Genomic DNA, 15,682 nt, shown 5'->3' with positions numbered 1-15,682 from the left:
TCTGGAGGGGGCTGCGCGGGCCTGGCAAGCGCGGTCAGTGGAGGGTAAGGCCCGACCCCACGGGCTGCGTGCGGCTGGGGAGCGCCCGGGGTGCTCCGGGGGCGCGCTCCGTGGGCGCAGACAAAGCCGTGCGCTGACGCCCCGCGACGGTTCGGGCGGCGCAGAGGGTGGACGCTGGGGAGTAAAGAGAAGGCTGCGGGGCGACAGCTGGGACGCGAGGTGAGTCTGAATGGTTCTCTCTCTCCGGGCGTACGGGTGGTCTCCTCCGGGGGGCGCCGGACAGGGTGGGGAGCAGCTCTCTCCTTTGGGACAACTAAGGGCTAACGGGCTGCGCGGGCTTGGTGAGAGCCAGGCTCGGAAATGGGTAGTGAGTTTGAGAGCTCACTTTGGGGGAGGGGCTGAGGGAGGCCACTGACGTGGAGTGGGTGAAGGGCTCGTGGATTCCCTCCGAGCTTGCACCAGGAAGGCGCACCGCCTGATGAGGTAAGCGCAGTAGATCGAAAGCTTGGTGAGATGTGTCCACAAGTAGTTTGCAGAACCTGCTAGTGGTGGCACATCCCATGCCAGTCCGTGGGAGGGCCACTTGTCCAAGCAGCGAAGCAAGGCAGATGCCCCAGGGGTGATTGGAGTGCGCAGGAATGGAGGGATGGGTAAGTGTGCTTCTGAAAGTGTGTGCAGTGAAGACCCCACATCTATATTCTGCGGCCTCGGCTCCTCCTCCCCTTCTCTCTTGTTGGAGGGGAAGCATCCCAGTTCCTGCCACAGCCTCATGCCTCCACTTGGGCTCTGAGGTGGTCCATTCTCTCTCCCTAATTCTTCAGTTATTTTCCCTCTCTCCAGTGTTAGAAGTGGCTTCTTTCCTCCTGGATCATTCTCAACAGTATAAGAACATGGTTTGACACCCCCAACCCGCATTTTATAGTCCCCTTTTTGCCTTTGTCCCTCATTTTCCCTCAGCAACAGACCCACTTCTCCACTCCTCACAGCAAAGCTTCTCCAGAAAGCTGTCTGTACCTGTGCCTCTGGAGCACATCCCTTCAGTTTCTCAGCCCACTTGACCGGGCTTCTGTCCCAGGGCTTTACTGAAACTGCTCCAGTCAAGGTTTCCAGTGATTTCCACACCCCTCAAGCAGATTTTCCTTGATCACCCTTGGATTTGTTGGTCATTCTCTCCTTCTAGAACCAATAATTTCTCCTGGCTTCTCCTGGTTTTCTTCTCTTTTCCTGGCTAGCCCTCCCTTCATCCTCTTTGGGGACAACTTCACTCAACTCTGAATGTTGGAGGATCTCAGGGCTCTGTCCTCAGCCCCCTCCTCTTCCCTGACTCCCTTCTATTTACATACCCACCAAGCTCTCATTTTTTCTTAGAACTTTGAAAATCAAGCATCAATTTACAAAGACACAGATCTTAAATGTACCATTATTTTCATGATTTAAGTAGCAAATTTTATCTTTAACCTCTCTATCCAGCCACCCTCTGATGATTTATGGTGTCCTGGATGTGTCATAGGTATGAAAAATTTCATATGGACAAAACAGAACCCTGACTACACTCCCCAAACATGATCTTGTGCAGGCCTTCTCATCTCAGTAAACCCACCCAGCTTTAAAGACAGGAAGCAGGGTGGTATCAACTCCTCTCTCTGCCTCCCTCCCCACACCCAGTTCAACTGTAAATCCTTTTGGTTCTTTCTGCAAAATCTCTCAGGCCTGTTCTTCAAGCTCTGACTCCACTGCTACCACCCAAGGCTATTGCCCCAGGCCAATCCATCTTTTCTGTCTTGCCTGAATGCTGTAGTAGTTGCTGTATGCTTTCTCTAAGTCCACATTTGTCCTCCTCTAATTCATTTTAACAGAGAAATATTTAGAAAAATATTGATTAGATCATCTCATTCCTCTGAAACCCTCTGTAGCTCCCTATTGCACTTGGAATCAAATTTCAAAGCTTTCCCCTGGACTATCAGACCCTCTATGATCTGGCCATCTTTAACCTTCTCCAGCCTTATCTTGACCATTGTCCCTTTGCATTTTTCCTGATAGCCACTTCTGAATCACTTTGCCCTTGAACATCTCAAGCTTCTTTCTGCCCTAGCTCCTTTGCTTATGCTGTTTTCTCTGCCTGGAATGTTCTTCCAGAGTTTTCCACTGGGCTGGCTTGGCTCTTTATTTTTTAGGTCTCGACTTAAATATGCCTTCTTCATATACACTCCCAGTCTTAGCAGAGGGCCCCTTCTCACCCATAATTCATCATAGCACCTGCCTTACTTTCTTTATTATATTTATCACAGTCCGTAACAGTGTGTTACAGTTGTCTTTTTACCTTGTCCCAATTCTCAAGGTCTGGAACCTTGAATGAATGGCCCGCTGCTGTATCTGGAGCATCTAGCACAGTGCCTGGCACGTAGCTGCTGCTCAGGAAATTGCGAGCCAGGTAGGAAGATCAGGGCTGGGCTAGGCAGAAAGAGGTGGGTATTGCATTTAGTGCAGGAGGCCCCTTTAAACTGCAAGTGATCCTAAGGATTTTTATTTTTTGTCCACAAAAGCCATTGTGCAATGGCTACAAGAATCTGAGGGGGCCATTGGGTGTGAAAAAGGGAAGTGGAGAAGGCGCAAGTATCTCGAAGGCAGGCCTGGATGCCTAGGGGGAAACTGGGGAATCTAGGGGGTGTGGAGTCAGTGTGGGTTGCTGTGGGTTGGGGATAAATGACTTCCTTTGCTCTCTTTGGTGGAAATCCAGGCTGGGTTAACAGAGGGGTGTGTGTGTGTGTTCTTTAACTCAGGAGATGGGAGCGGCTGGGCACCTGGGGATTTATTTTAGGCTACTCCCTTGGGTGACTGCTGGGTGCCCAGCCTTAGGGGGCAGGGAGTTGAAAGGGAAGAAGCTGGGCTGGGGGAGGGGTCTCTCTATAGACCCTTGTCTTTCCACCCACAGCTCTCTATGCACAGAGAAGCTAGCTGAGAGTCGAATTGTGTGGCTAGTGCTCTGAGAATGGAGGGTGGCGAGCCAGGAGACCTCAGAGCTGGGATGGAGGGGAACTGGGCCTCAGACAGGCAGTCTGGGGATGGGCCAAGGTGACACTGATGTGAACACTGGAACCAGGGGCTAAGCATCCAGATCTAGAGTTGGGCTAGCATGCCTAGGAAAGGCTTCGATCAGGGATAGGTGGGAGCAAGGAGGGTTTCTTGGGTGGGAGAAATCAGACAGAGGCCAGGAGGCTTGGCCAAGGCTCTGGTCTACTTACCGGGTGCCAGGAAATGTTCTAAGGACTTTGCAAATATTAACTCCTTTAATCCTCTTAACAACTCTGTGATGTAGGTCTTATTCCCATTTAACAGATGGGAAGACCGGGGCACAGTCATACAACACAATAGTGACAGAACGAGGATTTGAACCCAGGAAACTTGGCTCCAGAATTTATGCTGTAAACCACCCTACTCTACCACACCCCACTCTGCCACTTCTCTCATACCTCTCAGATACGTGCCAGCTGAAGACTTCTTAGGAAATAAGTAGTTTTTCCAGAATTCCTAACTTGCTTGGCCTTCGGGATTGGGGAGGTAGGGAAGAAGGCACACCCTCTAAGGTAGAAGGGGTTGTCCTTGATCAGCGTAGACAGCTGAGTTTCTCTCCTTTATATCCCACCTTTTCTTCTGGGAGGGGCTGGGGCCCAGGCTAAGTAGTTGGGTCACATGCACACTGATTTTGGGGTGCTGAGGAGGTCAGCTGCTTCCAGTACAAAAATAGCTGCCTAGTTGAGCTGCTGCCATTAGAATATCACCCCCGTGAGTTTAGCATTGCCCCACTGCCCTCTTCCTCTGCCTCCAGAGAGCCCAGGGATGTCAGGTAAGGGCTCTGCAGATAAACTGGCCTGTTTTGAATTCCATCTAGAATGTTGTGCAGTCGAGCTTCAGGCTTGGCCTTGGGAAACCTGGATGGGGGTTAGAGTAGGGCTGGGTGGAGCTGGGAGAAGAAAGAAATGGAAACTGAAAAGAGTTCAATCCACTTCACTGTTGGCCCTGTCCTTACCTCTTTTTGTCTGTTGTAAAACGGGATTAGGGAGGCTTTTCCCCTTGCTCCCCAGAGGTTGTGGAAACAGAGAACTCCGAAAGTTTACATGCTTGGGTGCCTTCTTGCAGACCCAGTGTGAAGGAAGACTTCCCATGGGACACCAGTCCTGAGGAACTGGGCCAGGAAGGAGGGAGCCAGGAGGAGGGTGTGGCAGCCCTGTCCTGCGAGGCTTTCCTGTTTGGTTATAAGGATGCCTCTGGGCAGGTGACTTGGCCTCCCAGGGGCCTGGCTGGTTGGCCCAACAAGAGTTTACTGACCACACAAGGATGGAGTCTTTCTGTTCCAAATTCTGAGTTCCAGAGTTTAAGGGATCTGCTCCTCTATCTCAAGAGATTCTGCTTTTTTGGGAGGCAGAATCAGTGGCATTTTCTTCTGCATTTTGGGAAACCGAGGCACAGAGCAAGCACATTGCTGCTGGAAGCTCACCAGGCCCATGGTTCTGGGGAGTGCCCGGTCTCTGGCAGGGAGTATGCAGGGGACTTATCCACGTTGCTCCAGTCCTTGGCTGCTGGGTTGAGGTGAAGACTGTGGCAGAACCAGAGGCTGGCTGGCTAGAGCTGAGAGTGGACTTCTTGACAACTGGGTGCTGGGCCTTGTTACCTTTGGTCATCATTTGGCATTTCCTGCACCCCAGCCTGGTGCTCACAGCCATGTGGAACATAGGACAGTGTCCCCTCTCTCCAAGAAATAAGAGTGACACAAATATAGAGGACAACCTGGTGATGGACAGAGGGGAGGGTGTTTGGGAGGGTGTGAGAATGGGGTGAAGGGTTAAAGAAGTACAAATTAGTAGTTGATAGATGGTCATGGGGATGGGGAACACGGCATAGGGAATGCGATTAATTTTAATGTATTGGCTAGGTGGCAAGCTAGAGGAAAGAGCAATTTAGAGGGATGTCTAACCAATGTACTGTATACTTGAAACAAATTAAAAAAAAAAAAATAAGAGTAAGCCACGCTGGATTAACATAATGAGGTGTAGTTCAGACCAGTTTCCTGGAGGAGGTAGTGCTTTCAGAGGGTCCTGAAGTTCTAGGCGGCTTTGTCTGACAGAGGAAGGGATGCTATTCCCAAGGCAGATGAGGAGCTCAAGCCTGGAGAAGAGTGTTGAAGCCAGGTTGGGGAAAGCCTTGACTGCCAGGCTGCTGAGTCTGGACTTGATTCACTAGGCCCCGGAGAGCCATCGAAGATTACAGGCTCTGGGTGCAATGACTTGATTTGAGCAGTGGTCTGTAAAGTGCTTCTCAAACTCTAACATACACATGGAGTGCCAGGGAAGCTTGTTAAAAATGCAGGTTCTAACTAAGCAGGTCTAGAGTGGGGCCTGAGACTCTGCATTTCTAATAAGCTCCTGGGTGGTGCAATTCTATTGGTCCAGGGGCCATCTTATATAGCAAGAGTTGAGGTTGGGGACTTGAGGGCCAGGCAGGTGCAGGGGCAGTTGCAGGTCAGGTGAGACTTGAAACAAGTAAAAGGGACGGTCCTGGCTTCTGTGGATTGCTTTGGGGGAGGTGTAGGGACTGCCTGTGTAGGGGCCGAGGTGGGAGCAGGGCAGAGGGCAGTGTGTAGAGAGTGTGGGATGCAGGAGGGGTCTGCTCTGCTGGGAGATGAGGCTAGGTGAGGGGTCTCCAGAGGCTTGGGTCTCAGGCCAGGATTCAGGCCTGGTTTTCAGGGTACCTGACTGTGAGGAGCTCCCATGACCACGAGAGGGTGTCTTAGGCAACTGCCCTAGGTCAGGGTGACATGCAGACAGCATATAGGGCATCTTATCTTTGCCCACAGCTGAGCCCAGCCCTGTGGGTAGCCAATCTGGGGTGAGCACTCTTCCTCCAGCCAGGGTGGGGCCAAGGAGATTGGAGAAATAGCTGACTTCAGCCCCAGACATGCCATCTTTTAAAAGCCCCCAGCATCTCCCCAACTGCTGAGCCATCCCCCCGCCTCCTCTACCCCCAGTGTGTGCAGCGTCCTTTACCTTGGCCCGTGTGTCTTTGTAACCACTGCCAATGGTTATGTGAGCCGCTGTTGGGGTCTTCTCCCACTGGGTCACCTCCTCGGTACACCTGGAAGTGGGGAGGCCCAGATGCTTCTCTCTGCTCTGCCCCGGCTGGGCCACTACAGGCAAGTGTCTGCTCCTCTCTGAGGCCTTAGTTTCCTGTCAATTGAGGGATTCTGTCCTCTTTCTAGGGAGCAGGGGAGAGGGTCATAGGGTTTATTGGGTGAGACATTGCTTCTTCCTGTAATGGTAGCTTAATATATTTTAATTTGAGTTTAATATTAAAGCTTACATGCTAATCATGGAGTATAATGAGCAGTTTGCATGGAAGAGCTATCCAGTGTGTTTTGGGGGTCTCCCAAGGCCCTTCATTCTCCAGGCTTGGCATGGCCTGGAGGCACTTGGTTTCTCAGGGCACTTGATCAGATGAAGTCCCCTCAGACCCTGGCAGGAGGGTAGGCGGTCACCTCACCTAAAGGAAGGTGGGAAGGGCAGACGTGAGGGCACATGTTCTACTGTCCTAGGCAATGCCAAGAAGGTTTCTCAGGTTGAATTCCCGAATCTTATACACCTTCTAAAAGGACTGCAGGGCTCAGTGTCTGCCTCTGTGCCACCTGCTGTGTCAGGCTCTCCTGAGGGGGCGGGAGCGGGTGGCATTACTGAAAGACTTCTGAGAAACCTCAATGGTTCAGGGGACAAATAAGGGCAGAAACTGGCAAATTCATTCCACCACCATGTGGGAGATTCAGAATTCTTTTTAAGAGAATTAAAGGCTCTAACAAGTCCTATAGAAAATAAACCATTTGGTGTTTCCCAAAATGATTTGACCATGGAAATCTTTTTAAAAAAGTTTTCCTAATAATATTCCGCTGACCAGGAGAACACCTGGTGGGGAGGGCTAATGTGGAAGGATGCTGCTCCACGAAAGACCACAAACATAGGTGATGAGTGTGCCCAGAAGTGCCAGGGAGGGAAGGAAGGATAGTTTCCTAGGGGAGGTGGTCTTGGTGGGATGGGTAACATTGGACAGCCAGTGGAAGAAAAGGCCATTGCAGAGGGACGGATGGCCTGGAGGGGACTTGGTGGGTGAGGCAGAGAGACCTGGGAGGACCTGTCTGGCACCTAGGACCCAACGATAGCTAGGACCTGGCCAGGACCGGGTCTTTGGGATTCTGGGAGTGCCTCCCACCCCACCACCCCTGCCATCTCCTCCCTCTACAAGTTATCTCCCAGCCGTTCATCTCAGAGAGCAGGGCTGTGACCTCTGGGCAAGAAGCTAAACCTCTTGGTGTCTTTATTTCCTCATTTGTACTGTGGGAATAATTATTTCCCTCATAGGGTCATTCTGATATCGAATACGTGTTGGCTGCTCTTTGTGTGATTGACGTGGCTGCAGGCAGTGTCTCCAGGAGGGACCCAGGGGAGGAGACAGTGGTCAGGGACAGGAGAGGCACAAAGGCCAACAGAGAGCATGGTGAGGCTTGAGGTAGGTCCTGATTAGACCAGAGTAGTGATCTCTAGAGGAGAAGAAAAGTGAGGGTGACGGTAGCCAGGATGGACTTCCTAGAGGAGAGGCTGGCAGGATGGGGAGATTTGGGCAGAATGACGAAATTCCACAGGCAGAATGAAGAAATTTAGGCTCTCTGGGCCTAGTCTGGGTGCAGGATTTGGAGGATCTGGTGGGTTGGTGTAGGAGTTGGGGGCTGAGGGCAGGGAGGAGGTGTCAGGGACCTGCCCTCATTCATTAGGCCGTGGGGAGCCATTGAACATTTTTGATCAGGGCAGTGGTTTGGTCAGAGCAATGCTTTTTAGTGAGAAACGTGGCAGGGGTGTGATGGCCGATTGGGGGGTGCAGGACATCGCCCACGTTGGACTTCCTCACAGAATAGCTGTGCTTCTTCACAATTCAAAGCATCGGGAGGGGTTAGGTTGCTTATATGACACTTATTCTCAGATTCTCAGAGTTCTGAGTCATTTTCCCCAAAAGGTTGGGAATCCCATCTTGTTCCCTTTCTGGAAGGGGTGTTGCAAGTACAGGAACGGGGAAGGAAAAGTTCCAGGGCTCTTGCTCCTTTCCCTCCTCCCCTGTGGCTGGTGGGAATGGTCAGCGAGGCCACCTTGCCTTGCCCCTTGTCACACCTCATTTCCTCTGAAGTGTGAGGGCTCTTTGTTCAGTGGCTCAGGTGGGGGTGATGGGGTGTGGCATTTTAAACAGTGACCCAGGAGAAGTTGCTTTAATGGCACAAAGTTGGGCAGATGGGAGGGCCCTGGCGGAGGATGCTCAGTGAGCTTGCTTACCCAGCTCAGCTACACTCTCCCGTCCTCTTTTGCCCTTCTCTTTCTTCCTCAAACAGGCGGGGCCTGAGCCTGCTATGTCTACACAGGCTGAGGGGGTGAGGGTGGAGAAAAGTATTTGGGTTCAGCCAGAGCAGGGTGGCCTGGCCTGTGGGGTGTAGCACCGTTGCACCCTCAGTCCAGATTCCTTTGTCCTCTAGCTACTTCTTGGAGGAGGGTGTTAAGGAAGGTGATTTAAGCCCAGGAGAAGAAACCCTTGGAAAGGAGTTGTAATTTATTAGAAAACAGAACAAAGAACCTAGCCACCCTCTGCCAACTTTGCGCCAAGCCCTGGCAGACCCATAGTTCTTATCTTCCCCATCGGCCCCGTGAGGCCCAAGCTATTACCCCATTTCACAGATGGAGACACTGGCAGTTGCCAGCAAATGGCATGACTGGGTCTCCATTTTACAGCTGCCCATTCTTCACCTCACAGACCCCCAGAGTCTGTCCCCAAACCTTCAATCACACCTACCTACCACAACCAAACCTTCCCCTTCATGCCAGGCCAGCTCAGCTCTCCCAACTCTTGACCTCAGGGAGGAAGAGCTAATGGGTGCTTTTGGACGGGCAAAAAACTAGACCTTGAGTCAGCTAGATTTTAAGATGAGTCAGGCAGAGATACTCAGGACCACCAGTAGGCAAACATTCTTGGGAAAGATTTTTAAATGAGGCTTTTAAATGTTAAACATACAGATATCTTTTACTCTCATTTATTTTGGAAAGTGAATTAAAGAAATCATACACAATTAATGGAGAACTTTGACTTAATCTGAAAAAGTAACTCAAGACTCTGACTTTGCCTCATTCCTTGGTTTTAAAGAGTATCTTCCTAAGTGAACTTTGAAGCGCGTTATGTCAGATGGTAGGTGTGGAACCTCTCTGGACCTGTTTCCTCTTTAGAATGAGGACGTTGATGTCAAGATTCACTGATACATTCCACATGAAATGCTTTAGCGCTGCGTTCTGTGCCTCAGACATGCTCAGAGAAAGTAGCGGTAACAATGATGATAGAATTATAAGTACAAGCATTTCTTGATTTCAAAATCTGGTGAGTTAGTTAAGTCTGTCTTTGAACTCAATGAAAGGGCTTGAAGAATATGTTTATTGTCCAAGCTCAGCGTCTTGCTCCGTAGGTGTTTTATGGATTAAATCATGGGCTGAGGGCCTACGTGTGCATTTTGAAATGAATACCCTTGGCTTTTCAGACCTGGTTCCAGCTCTTCCTGGGGGTCCTGCTTCAGGGTTGAACTTTATGGAGAGGCTTTTTTTGGGAGATCCTGTGCTAGGACTTGTTAGGAGAGCACACCATCCTGAAGTTACCAGATGGGGAAAATCTTGTCCACTGAGAGAGGAGGTGACTATCTAGAGGGAAGCATGAGTTAGTTGGTCTTAGATTGTTTTTTATTTGTACAGGCACAGCAGTTAGACCCCTGTCCTTGTTCCTGTTTATGGAGGATGAAACCAAGGGCAAAGGGCTGTGGCCTGCCATAATGTAGTGCCTGGCATACCTTGAATCAACTCCTACTTCCCACAGCCCGAAGCCCACCCCACTGTCACCCTGGGCAGGAGGAAGGTAGCCTTCCTGTGGCAGCCCTAGTTTTGGCACTACAGCCGTTTGGAGCAGCCAGGCTTGGGGGTGCCTCCTGCCGGGCAGCCCCAAGTGCCTAGCATGATGTGTGCAATCTGAGAAGGGGCGAGACAGGAGAAGTGGCAGGCCAAGGGATGTCCTCAGGTGTGCTACCCCTTGAGGCCCATGGGGGGCCTGAGAATGCTCGAGTGTTGGGCAGAAAAAGATGAACTCAGTGTTGTCAAGCCCTCCTCTGCCCTCACTCTATCTGGGTGGCCGTCGTCACATCTGTGAACCTCTCTGAATCTTTTCCATCATCTGTAAAATGGGCACCTGAGTGTTATGGAGTACTAAATGATGCCATGACTAGAGAGTACCCAGCACAGGGCCTGGTACATGCAAGGCTCAAAGAATAGAGGTTTGCCGTGGTGTTCATCTGGTGGCTGGAGTTTGGGGGACTGTTTTTTTCATTTTGTTATCATGCATGTCACCTTCACTCTGTGATAAACTGTGCTGAGTGGGTGCCATAAGAGAGGGAACTTTATGGGAAAAGAGTTTATGGTGGAGGGGGACCCTCTTCCACAAATGCTGCCTGGACCCAGCAAGCCTTGGACATTCAGCTCTTCCTTTGGGGCTGCAATCTCTTTGGGGGCGGGAAGATCACAGATCTCAGGCTGGGCAAAGTGGGGACCCTGTGGCACTGGAGAGAGGATGGACTTGCAGGAGACCCCCCCTCCCCCCATACACACTCCCCCCAGGGGCTGGAGCTGAAGCACAGACAGGCTTTGTGCAGAGTCACGAGGGGCCAGCAAGGGGGAACTGCGCCCGCTTGAGCTTGTCTCACAGCCTCAGTTCTTGTCAGTGGTTTTGAAAGAGTCAGTGGAAAGTGCTGACTGGGCAGTCCTCCTTCACCCCAGAACTGTGGGGCTGCAGCTCCTGGCAGGGAGAGGGGAGAAACCTGGCAGAGAAGCCACCTCCTCATCTGCCAGCTCACACTTCACAGGCTTCAAGTGCCCCAGGTGCAGAATGGGTAGGTCTTTGTGGGGATACTAATCCAGGTCAGGGGCTTGCATGGCTGCGCCTGTAGGTGATGCCTGATGAAGTGAGGCTCTGAGAGGTGCCCTGGGCTGTGAGTTTGGGATGTGCTAGGCAATGCGAGGGGAGGTGGCCTGGAGAAGTATTCCCAAAGCTGGTATAGCCCTGAGGAGAGAACTGGGCTCTGGAATTAGGCCTCCTAGGCCCTCCTCCTACCTGAAGCCAAATTACTTGGCTTCAGTTTCTCGTCTTTCCTACCCTACAGGCTTGTTGTCAAAGGGAAAGGGGATAACCAGTTGACACTGAACTGCAGTGTCATGAATGGTCACTCAGGTCATCCTGACCCCTCTCTTGCCCTCACCCCCACATCCTGTCATTTCTAGGAGGTCACCATAGCACTGTCACCCTCTGATCTCCTCCTGCCTGCACTTCCTTGGTTCTACTGTCACCTTATTAATGAGGCTTCCCTGACCTCCCCACACAGAGCAGCTACTTCTCCCCTTATACTGCTTTTCTCATGGCACCTGTCACACCTGATCTGTTAGATCCTCGATGGGGAAGCTTCTGACTTGCTGTATTCTGAGTGCCTGGCCCAGAGTAGTGCTCACTAAAATTTTTGTTGTTGTTTTTGTTTTTGTTGCGGTAAGATGTACATAGCATAAAATTTACTATTTTAACCATTTGGAAGTGTACAGTAGTTCCCCCTTATCCACAGGGAATATGTTCCAAGACCCCCAGGGTTAGCCTGAAAGTGTAGGTTGTACCAAAACATGTATTACTATGTTTTTTTTTTGTATACATATACCCGTGGCAGAGTTTAATTTTATATCAGACAGTAAGAGATGAACAACAATAAGTAATAATAAAATAGAATAATTACAACAATATACTGTAATAAAAGTTGTATGAATGTGGTCTTTCTCTCTGTCAAATATCTTATTATACTATATGTATAGTGTGGATATGCTGGACAAAGGGATGATTCACGTCCTGGGCAGGATGGAATGGGACGGTTGGGACGGAGTGAGATTTCATCCCACTATTCAGAGCAGTGCACAATTTAAAACTTATGAATTGTTTATTTCTGGAATTTTCCATTTAATATTTTTGGACCGCAGTTGACTATGGGTAACTGAAACCTGAGAAAGCAAAACCATGGATAAAGGGGGACCCTAGGACGTTCTGTGCCCACCCAGACTTCTCAGTGCACCGTGCACCGGTTCTACAGTGCCTATACTGTTTGCTGAATGACTGTGTGACCATCCTGCCCACCCCCTCCCACTTTCCTTGGAGGGTGGGACTGCAGGTGATACCTGATGAAATGAGGCTGGGAGAGGGGCCACTCTCCACACTCCACTGCCTGTGGGGTCTTGTACCCTCTGGGGAGCTGGGGCCGGCCATTCTACCCTTTTTCCTGGGCACCTCCATGGGGCTGAGCTTAACATGTGTGGCTGATTTGCTTGGAAAAGCTCGGAGGAAGCCCTACATGCCTATATTGTGGCTTGGGAGGTTGCTGCTCAAGCTGTGGAAAAAGGTCAGGTAAGTGGCCAAATGGGGCCAGGGTTCACAGGATGATACCCAGAGGGAGGCAAAAGCTGTGTTGAGAGTTGGTCTTGTAAGCAGTGCCTCCGAGCCTTTGCACATGCAGTTCCCCCTGCTTGGAGCTCACTTCTTGTGTCCTTGAAATCGTCTCTGACTCCTCTCCCTGCCGCCGTTAGGTGCTCCTCCTCATCTTCTTCATTCTCCATCACAGTCCTTATCAAATCCTCATCACTGCATGTTGTATCTGTGAGTTAACTGGCTGTGGCCCTGTCTGTTTAATCCATTGCTATGTTCTCCCCAGGTCTGTGTCTTGGGGGAGACAAAACATAAATCTTTCTGAAGACATCTGAGAGGGGGCCTAGGACCCCTGAGAGAGCACAGCAGGTGTGATGGCAATTCCCATTTTACAGATGAAACAGTCTTTCCCAAGATCATTTAGAGCTAGACTCCCATCCTGTACCTTGGGTGCTCCCTAGGGGAGCAGTCCCCAAGGGCAGAGTTTGGCTTGAGGTGCATTCCAGATGTGGAATGCAGAGGGCTTAGGATGCTGGGCAGCTGCAGGAGAAGCGAGGATAGAGGCAGACACTCAGTTTAAGCTGGGGGTCGGGGAGTGGACCTTGGGCACAACTTGGCCTGCTACACTCTGCCTCCTCCTCTCCTGCACAGGCAGACGTGATGTCTCTGGCCTGGAGTCTGCATTTGGATCCTGCTGTAGAGCAGTGATTTTTAACCTTGGTTATGTGTTAGCATCATGTAGGGCCCTTAAAAACTATTCATGAGGGGACACCACTCCCACAGAGTGATTTAGATGACCCAGTGCGGGGGGCTGGCTATCAATCTTTTGTAAATGTCTCCAGGTCAGTCTAATGGTTGGGAAGGAGATCCTGTCTCCTGGGCCTTGTAGGCCGTAGGGTCTGGACCAGGCTGCCTGCTCACTCCATCCCAGCCCTGAATTTCAGAAAAGAGGGAGCTGTGGCCCAGAGTGGACTTGGGAGTTTCCCTGGGAGTCCCTACCCTAGGGGGTTCCCCAGGGAGAGAGAATTGATGACTGTATTAGTTACCTATAGCTGTGTAACAAACTACCCCCAAACTTGGGTGCTTAAAACAGCAGTAAATACTTATTAACCTCACAGTTTTTGTGCGTCAGGAACTTGGCAGCAGTTTAGTTGGGTGTTTCTGGCTCAAAGCCTCTCAGGAGGCTGCAGTTGAGTTGCTGGCTGGGGCTAGAGTCATCTGAAGACTTGACTGGGGCCAGAGGGTTTGCTTCCAGGGTGTTTCACTCACATGCTTTGCAAAACGGTTGGCTGTTGGTAGGAGAACTCAGTTCCTTGCCTCTTGAGCCTCTCTTTAGGGTTGCTTGAGTGTCCTCATGACATGATGACTGGTTTCCCCTTGAGTAAGCAGTCCGAGAGAGCAAGTGGAAGCTGCAATGTGTTTTATGACCTAGTTTCAGAAACCACGCTTCATCATTTTAGTAATATCCTATTGGTTTCACAGGTAAGCTTGGGAGTTGACTATTTTAGGACACAAGTACTAGGAGGCAAGGATCATTGAGGGCCATCTTGGAGGTTGGTGACCATATGGTTTGTTCTGTCATTGCACTTGCAGCCTCACAAATCTTGCCTGGGAGGGCCAGGTGCCCCCAGTAAGTGGAGGAGGGGCCCTTCTCTCCTAATTCTCTGTTCCATCGGACCATAGCAGTGTCACTGCAGGGAGGGGTGGTTCTCTCTGAGGCCTGGAGGTTTTGCTCTGGAGTCATCATGAAGGAGGGTCTATGACCTCTTTGTCAGCTGGACTTCCTCCAGCCCCTACCACATTTGGCGTCCTTGCCCATCCCTCTCTGGAATCACCCCAGTAGTGTGCATACTTGGGTCTGTAGGAATATAAGAGCCATTGCTGCTATATGCCTGGCTCTGGGTAAGCACTGTGCATTGTCACATTCAACCTGGTGAGGCAGGTACTCTTTATTGCTGTTCTGCTGATGAGGAAACTGAGGCTCGGGTCACTTGTTTAATAAGTGGTAGAGATTCAAACTACTGGTGTTCAAAAACAAGTGATCTGACCCCAGAGGCTGTATGAAAACCGCGATGCTAAGATGTCCCCAGAGGAGGGGACTTTTATCAAGCAGGGTCATGAGGCAAAACAGCAAAGTATCTTTATGTGTGTATGTGCGTGCGTGAGAGAGAAGTGTCTCTTTATGAGATTCCTCAAGGGCCATGGTGACTAGCGTGCCTCAGAACAGGGCTGGTACCTTGGTTTTGAGGCTGATTTTTTCCTCTAGGTTCAACCCTTATTTAGGAGAACTTTTTCCCAGGGAAGCGAGTGTCCATGAGCATCATCTCCCAACAGCCCTCTTCTGCCCATGGCCTGGTCTGCTGTCCCTAAGGGCAGTCTTGCACCAGCATAGTGATCAGCTCAGTGGTCTCTTACAATTCTGTGGTTGATGACTTCTGGAGGGGGGTTCAGATTTGGGGTCAGTCAGGTCCTGCTTAGAGGTACAAAATCCCAGCCATTGTGTCTCACCCTAAGGGTTGCTAAAGGGAACCACAGTGAAACTTGTGCCTTTAGAACTTTGCTGGGGGACACAGGAGGCTGGCTAATAGGGTCTGGGGGTCAGTCTCACTCAGGGTAGGGGTGATTATTCCCATTTTACAAATGGGGAAACTGAGGTTCGATGCCAGTGGACTCGCCAAAGGCCACACTCGTTATGGGCAGAGGCTACCATCTGGGCAATTTCGTCTGCTCCAGGAGCATCCAGGAGTGGCATAGTCATTATGTCAGACCCTGACCTCTCTCTGGGCTGGGAGGGTGTGGGGTTTGCCTGCCTCTGTAAAGTCTGGGATCTGAGGGGAAGAATGTGGGCCCTGCTGGCAGAGGTGACTGCCTACCCTGCTAGACAGCACATCTGCGAGACACACACACAAAGGTGGGAAACCAGGGCATGGGGTATGAGGAGCTGGGGCTGGAGATGGAAGCTGAGCTGGAGGGGCTGACCTAGATTTTAAAAGGTTCATAGGAGATGTTTAGAACCATCATGACTGCCACCTGATCTGATCTGTTGTCAGAGTGTGATCCACTCGTTATTGCTGAAAGTGGGATCTCTAAGGTAGAGTTTTGGGTTAAGCTGTTGGGGTGGGTC

General features: G+C 50.8%; 1 protein-coding gene across 4 annotated transcripts in view; it reads left to right on the top strand.

Moving 5' to 3' along the window:
• Nucleotides 1-15,682, top strand: part of SMOX (spermine oxidase) — a 34,809-nt gene that overhangs the window by 457 nt on the left and 18,670 nt on the right. The window contains exon 1 of one of the 4 annotated variants that reach the window (XM_025040001.1): nucleotides 109-219. The exons of the other annotated variants lie outside the window; for them this stretch is intronic. The gene's annotated coding sequence lies outside the window, so the exon portion shown is untranslated. Of the gene's footprint in view, nucleotides 1-108; nucleotides 220-15,682 lie in introns of those variants that run through there. 4 annotated transcript variants of the gene reach the window in all.

Source organism: Pteropus alecto, unplaced genomic scaffold (genome assembly GCF_000325575.1).
Source record: "Pteropus alecto unplaced genomic scaffold, ASM32557v1 scaffold45, whole genome shotgun sequence".
Lineage (NCBI taxonomy): Eukaryota > Metazoa > Chordata > Mammalia > Chiroptera > Pteropodidae > Pteropus > Pteropus alecto.
This window is presented reverse-complemented; position numbering and strand designations above follow the sequence as displayed.